The 8,055-nt window shown below is 36.5% G+C and overlaps 1 protein-coding gene across 1 annotated transcript in view; it reads left to right on the top strand.

Annotated features, from left to right (window-relative positions):
* Positions 1 to 209: 209 nt before the first annotated feature.
* Positions 210 to 8,055, top strand: part of IL33 (interleukin 33) — a 42,984-nt gene continuing 35,138 nt past the window's right edge. The window contains exon 1 of the mRNA XM_012647391.1: positions 210 to 249. The gene's annotated coding sequence lies outside the window, so the exon portion shown is untranslated. The remainder of the gene's footprint in view (positions 250 to 8,055) is intronic.

Here is an 8,055-nt window from a genome sequence, read left to right as displayed (position 1 = left end):
TAATTGCTGGATTAAACTTTGAATGTGGAGACAGGGGAAAAGGCAGTAAGCAGTGAATCTTAGATGACAGGATTGTAACTCTATTGGCTCTTTTCATGAGATTAAAATCCTGCTAAAATCTCACCCGCACAGCTCTCCTTCCAAGGCCATTTGGTTCTCTGCCAAACTCTGTGTAATAAAAAGAGTCTGCAGACTCGCTGAACACAGACCTGCAGCTTTTTAGGGAAGAAATCAAAACGAGATCACAAGGTAAGACTGAAATATTCTGGGAGATTTTTAGTCAGGTTTTACCAAGGAAGATCTTGGGTCCATGGAGAACTGATTTTTATTTCTGCAAAATAAATGATTAGGCCAATTTGTTATTATGATTGCCAATAGCATTAAAAGTTGATGATAATAGTTGCTACTAATTCATAATTCCATTTTGCTTTCCTTTGGTGATTTGTAAAATTATTAATCAATTGCTAAAATAAATTGTAATAGTCTTTATAGTAAATATTCTCCTCCCCCTCATGAAACTTTATAAAAAGCAAAGTTGATAATTCTGCTTCATACTCCTAATGCTTACTCAAGACAAACCTACTTGCAATTGCTTACAAGTAGTCTTCAGTAAAAGAGGGACAAATAGAACTTAGAGGTACCACCCCCTCAAAAATAAACCATTTGTGAAAAAATGAAGAATTTACATTATAGACCCATATAAGTAACTCAGGCAAAAATCTCAATCAATGGAGGTTTATTAAACCAACGTTGAGGGCATGCTGGGGGGTGTGGGAGGAAACATAAGCCACGGACAGAAAAAACTGTGGCTGATTTTTCCAAAGGGTAGATTGGAATTTCTAGTATTTAAAGGCCTATAGAAAAAAGAGTAGGTGGTTGTGGGTAGTGAGAAAAAATGGTCTCTTGTGAGACCCAGGAAGATATACATTTTACTAAGATAAGTTGAATGTTAGAAGATAAGAAGGAGGTGAAGAAAGCATCAATTATGTAGATGTCCCTGGGTAGGTGGAAGGATGTTTGATCCAGTCTCTGTTCTGCTGCCTGTGAAGATGAACTTGTAACTCACTATTAGTGTGGAATCAAACAGACGTTAGTCTTAGGAGCTAGGCATAGCCTGTGGACCTAAAGGTACAATTTCATGTTGCTGCTTATGGGAGGTCAGCAAGAAATTTCCTTAAGGAATGATCTCACAGATGCCTGAAGTCTTTAGCTTTCCTTTTGCATAAGAAGTTGGGGCTGTGGCCCTGAGATTTTTCTATTCTTTTTACAACATCCTAAATGGATAAATTCAAAAGCTCATTAGTTTTGCTACTATTCTTCATTTAGAGACTTTCCTCTGAAGATTGTTTTCTTCTCTTTAATCCTTGCTTCCTGACTCACACTTTTTTCTGCTTTATCTTTCCACACGTGAATAGTCTGCCACCAGACTATTTTAATAAAGAAAATGGCACAAGATCCAGAAGTATGTCTTGTAGCTACACACAAGTCAGAACCTTGAGCATGAAGTGTCTAGGGCTTGGAGCGGCTGGATCTTCCAGACTCTCACTCCCTCCCCAAACTGCGCCTCTTCAGCTTGAATCACCCTCTATACCACCCCAAGGTCCTATGCTATTTCCAGTATTCTTACCTATTGCTTCTCACATTTGTCTTTTGAAATACTTGATGCTGCTTTTTGATTTCCTCCCAGAAAATGCACAGCTCTGCATTTAGAAAACTTCAGAATCCTCTATGTTCCAAAGTTTAGGGTGCTTGAATTGAATCACACAGCTGGGTAGCATCTTAAACAGTCAAGAACTATTAGCACAAGCATCACTCTCCTCAGCTCGCACTTTATATTTTCTACATTCCTCTCTGAAAGGATCTTGGATCTTCTACCAATCTTTGACTAGTTACTTCATAATTGATTTTTCTCAGCAACCTAGATGTTTATCTTTTCCCCATCACTGTTTAGCTTACAATATCTATAGCCAGAATGTACTTCTTTTCCTTTCCCAATTATAGAGAGGAAAGATTTCTGAGGCAAACTTTCACTTAGGGGCTGAAATAGAGCTGAAAACAAGGGAAGAGATTGAGAAATGGAAACTGCCACTCCTGGCCAGGATCTACCAAGGATTAAAAAAACAGAGCTTGCAACTAACTCAGAGCTGTAACTAACTTTGGGAAATAGATGTGAACTTCAATTGTGAAAAGTTCAGCTACATCAAGGAATTAAATTATTACAGAAAAATACTGCAGAGGGGGGAAGCTATGGGAGAAATACACACACACACACACACACACACACACACACACACACACACACACGTCAGGGAATATTTACGCCAGTAAATCTGATAGCATGAGGTCTCTTTTGGAGATGTGGGTGTGACTATGCCAAAATCAACGTACTTTGTATTATTTCCGACAAGTTGAAATTTTGACAAACATGGTGGGAATCAAGCATGTCAGTTGCAATTCTCCTTCTTTGTATCTCAATATGTTGCAGGGACATTTAGAAACATTAAGACCAAAAATAAACTCCTTGAATAGCAGAGAGAAATTGACCTTAATTCTGACAAGGATGACAACAATAAAATGATGTTGGGTTCAAGGACTTCAGGAAACCATGGTAGAACCTGATCTGTGGGTTCTTTGGTGCTGACATCTGCATACAAAAGTAACTTTTAAGGTAACTCAGCCTTACGTAAAGAGTGCAATATAGCATAATAGTAAAAAAACACAGAATTTTAGAGGCAGACAGGCTTCAAAATTCATCATCCATCATTGACTAGCTGTCTGATTTTGGTTCTTACTTAACTCTCCTGAACCTGAATTTTTTTTGTGGTATAAAATGTGAAAAAACAAAAAAGCAACAAAATCCTACTCAAGACAGGTGCTGTGATGGGTAAAGCAAGTTAGAAGCAGTCATTACAGGGAACTTATTAATCACTGACCATTTACTAAATGTCAGACATTTATCCCACATTATCCTGTTTAAACCTCACAGCACCTCTGTGAAATAAATATCATCTTCTCCATTTATGAAATTGAGAAGGCAAGATTTGGAAAAATTGTAGTAACCCAAGATCACAAAGTTAGTAAATTTCAGATCAGAGATTAAAATCCAGGGCCAGATCCTGTTAAGAAAAAAGGACTAAGAAGTAAGAATGATTCCAAACTACTTCATTTAGTGCATCTCTAATCCTCTTTGTGAAACCATTTTCTAAATTCAAAGTTTCCATCATTTTTAAACATAAAAATATTAGTGAGATGACATTAAAACCTTCTACCTATTTTCTTCAGGGCTACATTTACTGTTACATGAGGGAAAGAGTCTCTGCTAGCCAACACTCTTCTATGTAACTTCTTTTGTCATTCCCATTGCTGTTGCCAGAACCAAGAATCCGTCCACCCACAAACTTGGCCGGGTGCTTTACTTTTAATCAGCACCCAGTCTACATTGAATTCCACTCCACTGTGAACACCCCATAAATTATGATTGTCATAATTTTCCCTAGCAATATTAATGCATCTGAGACCTTTTGCAACCATTAAGAATGTTTTGCTCATTACTTCCCTTGGAGTTCCTAGCAATGATTCAATGTTTCCTTAAAGAATTTAACAGAACTTCATAGTTCTGCCTGTCTCAAATGTGTGCTCAAATCTCAACCACTCTAACTTCTTAGCCCACTGGCTTATCAGTGGCAATTGTTTAAGAAATAATACTTAAGCCGTTTATAGTTTCTTTTTAAAGAGGGGATTATATACTTTTCCCTACTTTTCTCTCATTTGGGGAATCATTACATCCAAACATGAATTTCCTCAGACCTTAATTTATTAGTTCCAAAATTTATCTTCGCTGAGGTTTTACTTGCCCATTATTTTTATACATATATTATATATTATTTGTCTACATTCTTTAGCAATCCTATTTAACAATACTTTATCAGAGTCGGCAAAACTGCTTCATATCAGTAAATTATTATTACTAGTATTATTAATTTTCCTTGAGTAGTATTTCATTCTAAACTTTTTAAAAAGTTTCAGCCACAGAAACAGGTACCAACATTCATTCTGATGTAATTGGTGACTATATTTAGCTTCCTGTTTTTTCTCCCATAAGAAAAAAAGATTGATATTTTTTGACTATATGTGTGGTATTACTTTTTTTAAAGAGTATGCATATTTTTTCTTCACTGACTTACTGAAGAGCCATATGGTTTCTGAAAACATAATCTAAAATTTTCTTTAAAATGTAACATTAAATATTAGAATGTTTAAACAATTCAACCTTGAAGATATTATTAAGTCAATGTCTAGAATACGTTAGTTGTTTGCCATTTCATTTTAGGATTTAGAAAAAGTCAATGTGAATTACACTTAGACAAAAAAATAAAGAGAATCGGTATCACTTGACATGCTTTTAGCTGCAATAGTGGAATGCAAAATTGAACATGGCTTAAACGACATAAGGATACTTATTGCTCACTTAACAAGAAGTTCAGGCCGGGCGTGGTGGCTCACGCCTGTAATCCTAGCTCTCTGGGAGGCCGAGGCAGGCGGATTGTTTGAGCTCAGGAGTTCGAAACCAGCCTGAGCAAGAGCGAGACCCCGTCTCTACTAAAATTAGAAAGAAATCAATTGGACAACTAAAAATATATAGAAAAAATTAGCTGGGCATGGTGGCACATGCCTGTAGTCCCAGCTACTCAGGAGGCTGAGGCAGGAGGATCGCTTGAGCCCAGGAGTTTGAGGTTGCTGTGAGCTAGGACGCACAGCACTCTAGCCCGGGCAACACAGTGAGACTCTGTCTCAAAAAAAAAAAAAAAAAAAAGAAGTTCAGAGTTAGGCAGTCCCTGAGTTAGTGCAAAAAGTCAAGCACATCATCAAATACTCAGAGTCTTCCCACCCTTCCACTTTGCCATCCTCAGAGTGTCCATGATCTCTCCTTCCTGGGAGAAGTTGGTTGGCCCAGTCCTGACCATCACATCCTTACAGGGGCCAAGAGAGTGGAAGCAAGAGGTGCTTACTCCTCACATGCCTCTCATTTCAAGTGGAAAATTTTCCCAGAAGTCCCAGGCCAAACTCCCCTTATATCTTATTGGCCAATTCTGGATCACAGAATCATTTCTAGACCCATTATTGGCAGATGGAAACAAGATTGACATGAATGGCATATGTTTCTGCATGGCTAAATTTCTTTGGGGAAATAAGACATTCATTAGCTGAGAAACAACATTCATCCTCAGTGACTCTCAGCATCCTCTAATGCCTGCAGAACTCCAACCATTTTTATTTTTAAAGACTTCTTGCCCATGCCTGAGAAAGGTGGCCAAACTCTTCTGAAAGTTACCTTAAGGATTCTGCTTTAGTCTAAAGAACACCTCAAACATCCCCATTTTCACTTCTTAGCCTTTTGGCTAAGATCAAGTGTAAATTCCCCTGTCAATGGAAAAGACCCCAAACTCTGTAAAATAATTTAAAGAGGTTTATTCTGAGTGGAATATGTGCAACCATGGCCTGGAAGGCCACGCCCAAGAAGCCTTGAACAAGTCATCTCGCCAAGGTTGGGTTACAGTTTGGTTTTATACATTTCAAGGAGACATGAATTACACATAAAGTTACATAAAGTGTAATTCAATCAATACATGGAAGGCATATATTGTTTGGATTGGAAAGGCAGGACATCTCAAAGTGGGACATTACAGGTTATAGGTGGGTTTAAAGATTCTTTGATTTGTAATTGGTTAAAGAAATGAAGATTTGTCTAAAGGCTTGGAATGGTTTAAGTTAAGATACGGAAGTCTATTAGTAAGAGATAAACCACCAGATATATACTGGGATATGTATTCGGACTCAAGTGATCTGTTAAGTAAACTGATGACCTGTAGGTGTGGTTCAAGCTTTGTCTTTCCTGGCTTTAGGTCTATTAATGAGTTATCTCCAAGAAGGGAAGGGGACATGACGAGGCATATCTGACCTCTCTTCTCATGGCCAGCAACTCAGCTTCAGGGGACTTCTGGGCTCTCCTTGGCCAACAGGGGGTCCATTCTGTCAGTTGGGGAGCTTAAATTTTATTTTAGTTCACACCTCTTTAATCTGATTAATTTTTAACTCTTAAAGCACAGAAAACTTGGTCTTTAATCGGGCATATCAGAAGCTCTTACTCAGTACTAAGAGAAAAGAGTGGCCATTTCCTGTCTGACCATTTTCCATTCAACTCAGTTCTTACAACACAAATGTTGACACTCCTTCAATTTTTTTAAACTATGAAATATAGTGCTTATTTAATTCTGTCAATGAGTCTCTTTGACCACCACACTTGAGAGTGTGGAATGCATAAATTTTAAAATCCACTGACAGTCTCTCTTTCCCTTAACTTAAACAAAAAATGCCAAATTTTATTGATGTGTAACACACAGAAAATTGCACAAATCGTACAGCTTAATGAATTGTCACAAATCAAACATACCCATGTAAACATATAAAGAAATTAGAAGAGTACAAGAATCCCAGAAGCCTCCTCATGCCCCCTTCTAGTCACTACTCTCTACCTCAAGGATAGCCATTATTACACTTTCTAATATCATATTTTACATTTGCCTATAGGTTTTGAACTATATAAAAATGAATTCATCCATTATATACCTTTGTGTGTCCTGCCTCTTTCACTCAACAATTGTGTTTGTAGGATGCATCTGCGTTGTTGCACATAGTTGTAGCTTTTTTATTTTCATTACTGGTTAGAACTCCTCTAAATGAATATACCACAATTTATCCATTATAATGTAGACGGACATTTGTGTTGTTTCCTGCTTGGAGATATAAGACCAAGACTGGTATGAACATTCCCTTGCATGTCTTTTGGTGAACATTTTTATGCTCTTCTATTGGCTATATTCCTTCCAGTGGAATTGCTAGGACAAAGGTTTGCATATATTCAGCTTTAGTGGAAACTGACACATTTTTTTCCAAAGAGGTTGTAGCAATTTATATTCTCACTGGTCACATATAAGAATGTTGTAAATCCTTGCCAAGATTTGGTATTTCTTTCTATTTAAGCCATTCTGATAGGTGGTCCTCCTTCAACTTTAATGCATGCGTTTTTTTTTTTTTTTTTTTTTTTTTTTTTTTTACCTAGAAATACTGTTCTGTCATCTGGGACAAGCTACATTTTTTCCCCAGATTTGAGTTAAACTAGTGAACACTCTTTGGAAAAGAAATACCTTCTCTAGTTTCTCCAAAATTGTAATTTTGGAGCTGAGGCACGCCTCTGTTTTGTCCCAGGTGCAAGGCAACATTAATTAGGGAAAAAAACATTAATAAAACAAAACAGATTATATTTTGGTTTCAGGAAAAAAAAATGGTCAGGAACAACTTTTCTAAATGTTTGACTATAGTAGAAATTTTTTTAAAAAAAGATTAACCTTTTAGCCCTGTGGTCAAAAAATAAGTTTTTACAGACTTTTGAATACAACATACATTAAGAAAATTTAGTCAGGTTATTGTTGAATCATTATAAAGTAATAATAATCTACTTTCATTCATTTTCTTAATTATAACACTGTTCAAATGACATATAATTTAACAAATTATCTGCTTTATGTAATTTATCACAAGCCTCTGATAAACCAGATCATACAGAGGTTCTATATGTGACACCAAAGAACTAAAGGTTGATTGGCTGATTGGTTAGTTAGTTGTGAGTTAGTTTGCCAGTTTGTTTTTTTAGCACAAGGACAATTCTTTATCTTCCGGCTGGGTGTTGGGAGCCTGAGAATAGAAAGTTCAGACAAAGCAAAGTGCATTTGTAAAACTCATCTTTAGTCTTCGTTATGTAAATAGCAACACTTTACTAACCAGCAGTGGACTTCCATCCTTATAGAGAAAAAAAATTTTTTTAAACATTTTAATTTTTAAATAGAGATGGTACTTTTATCTTCCACCAATAAGTTTTGGTATCATATCTGCTGCTTTTGACTATCTTTTGTTGGTCCTAAATTTTAGAGACAAGAGTCCTTCTTTCCATTTACATAAACATCTAGCTCATCCTTTCAGAAACTTTTCTTATTTTTT

The sequence above is a fragment of the Propithecus coquereli genome, unplaced genomic scaffold (assembly GCF_000956105.1).
Source record: "Propithecus coquereli isolate 6110/MARCELLA unplaced genomic scaffold, Pcoq_1.0 Scaffold267, whole genome shotgun sequence".
Lineage (NCBI taxonomy): Eukaryota > Metazoa > Chordata > Mammalia > Primates > Indriidae > Propithecus > Propithecus coquereli.
Note: the sequence above shows the minus strand (reverse complement) of the source record. Positions and strands in the feature narration are given on the sequence as shown.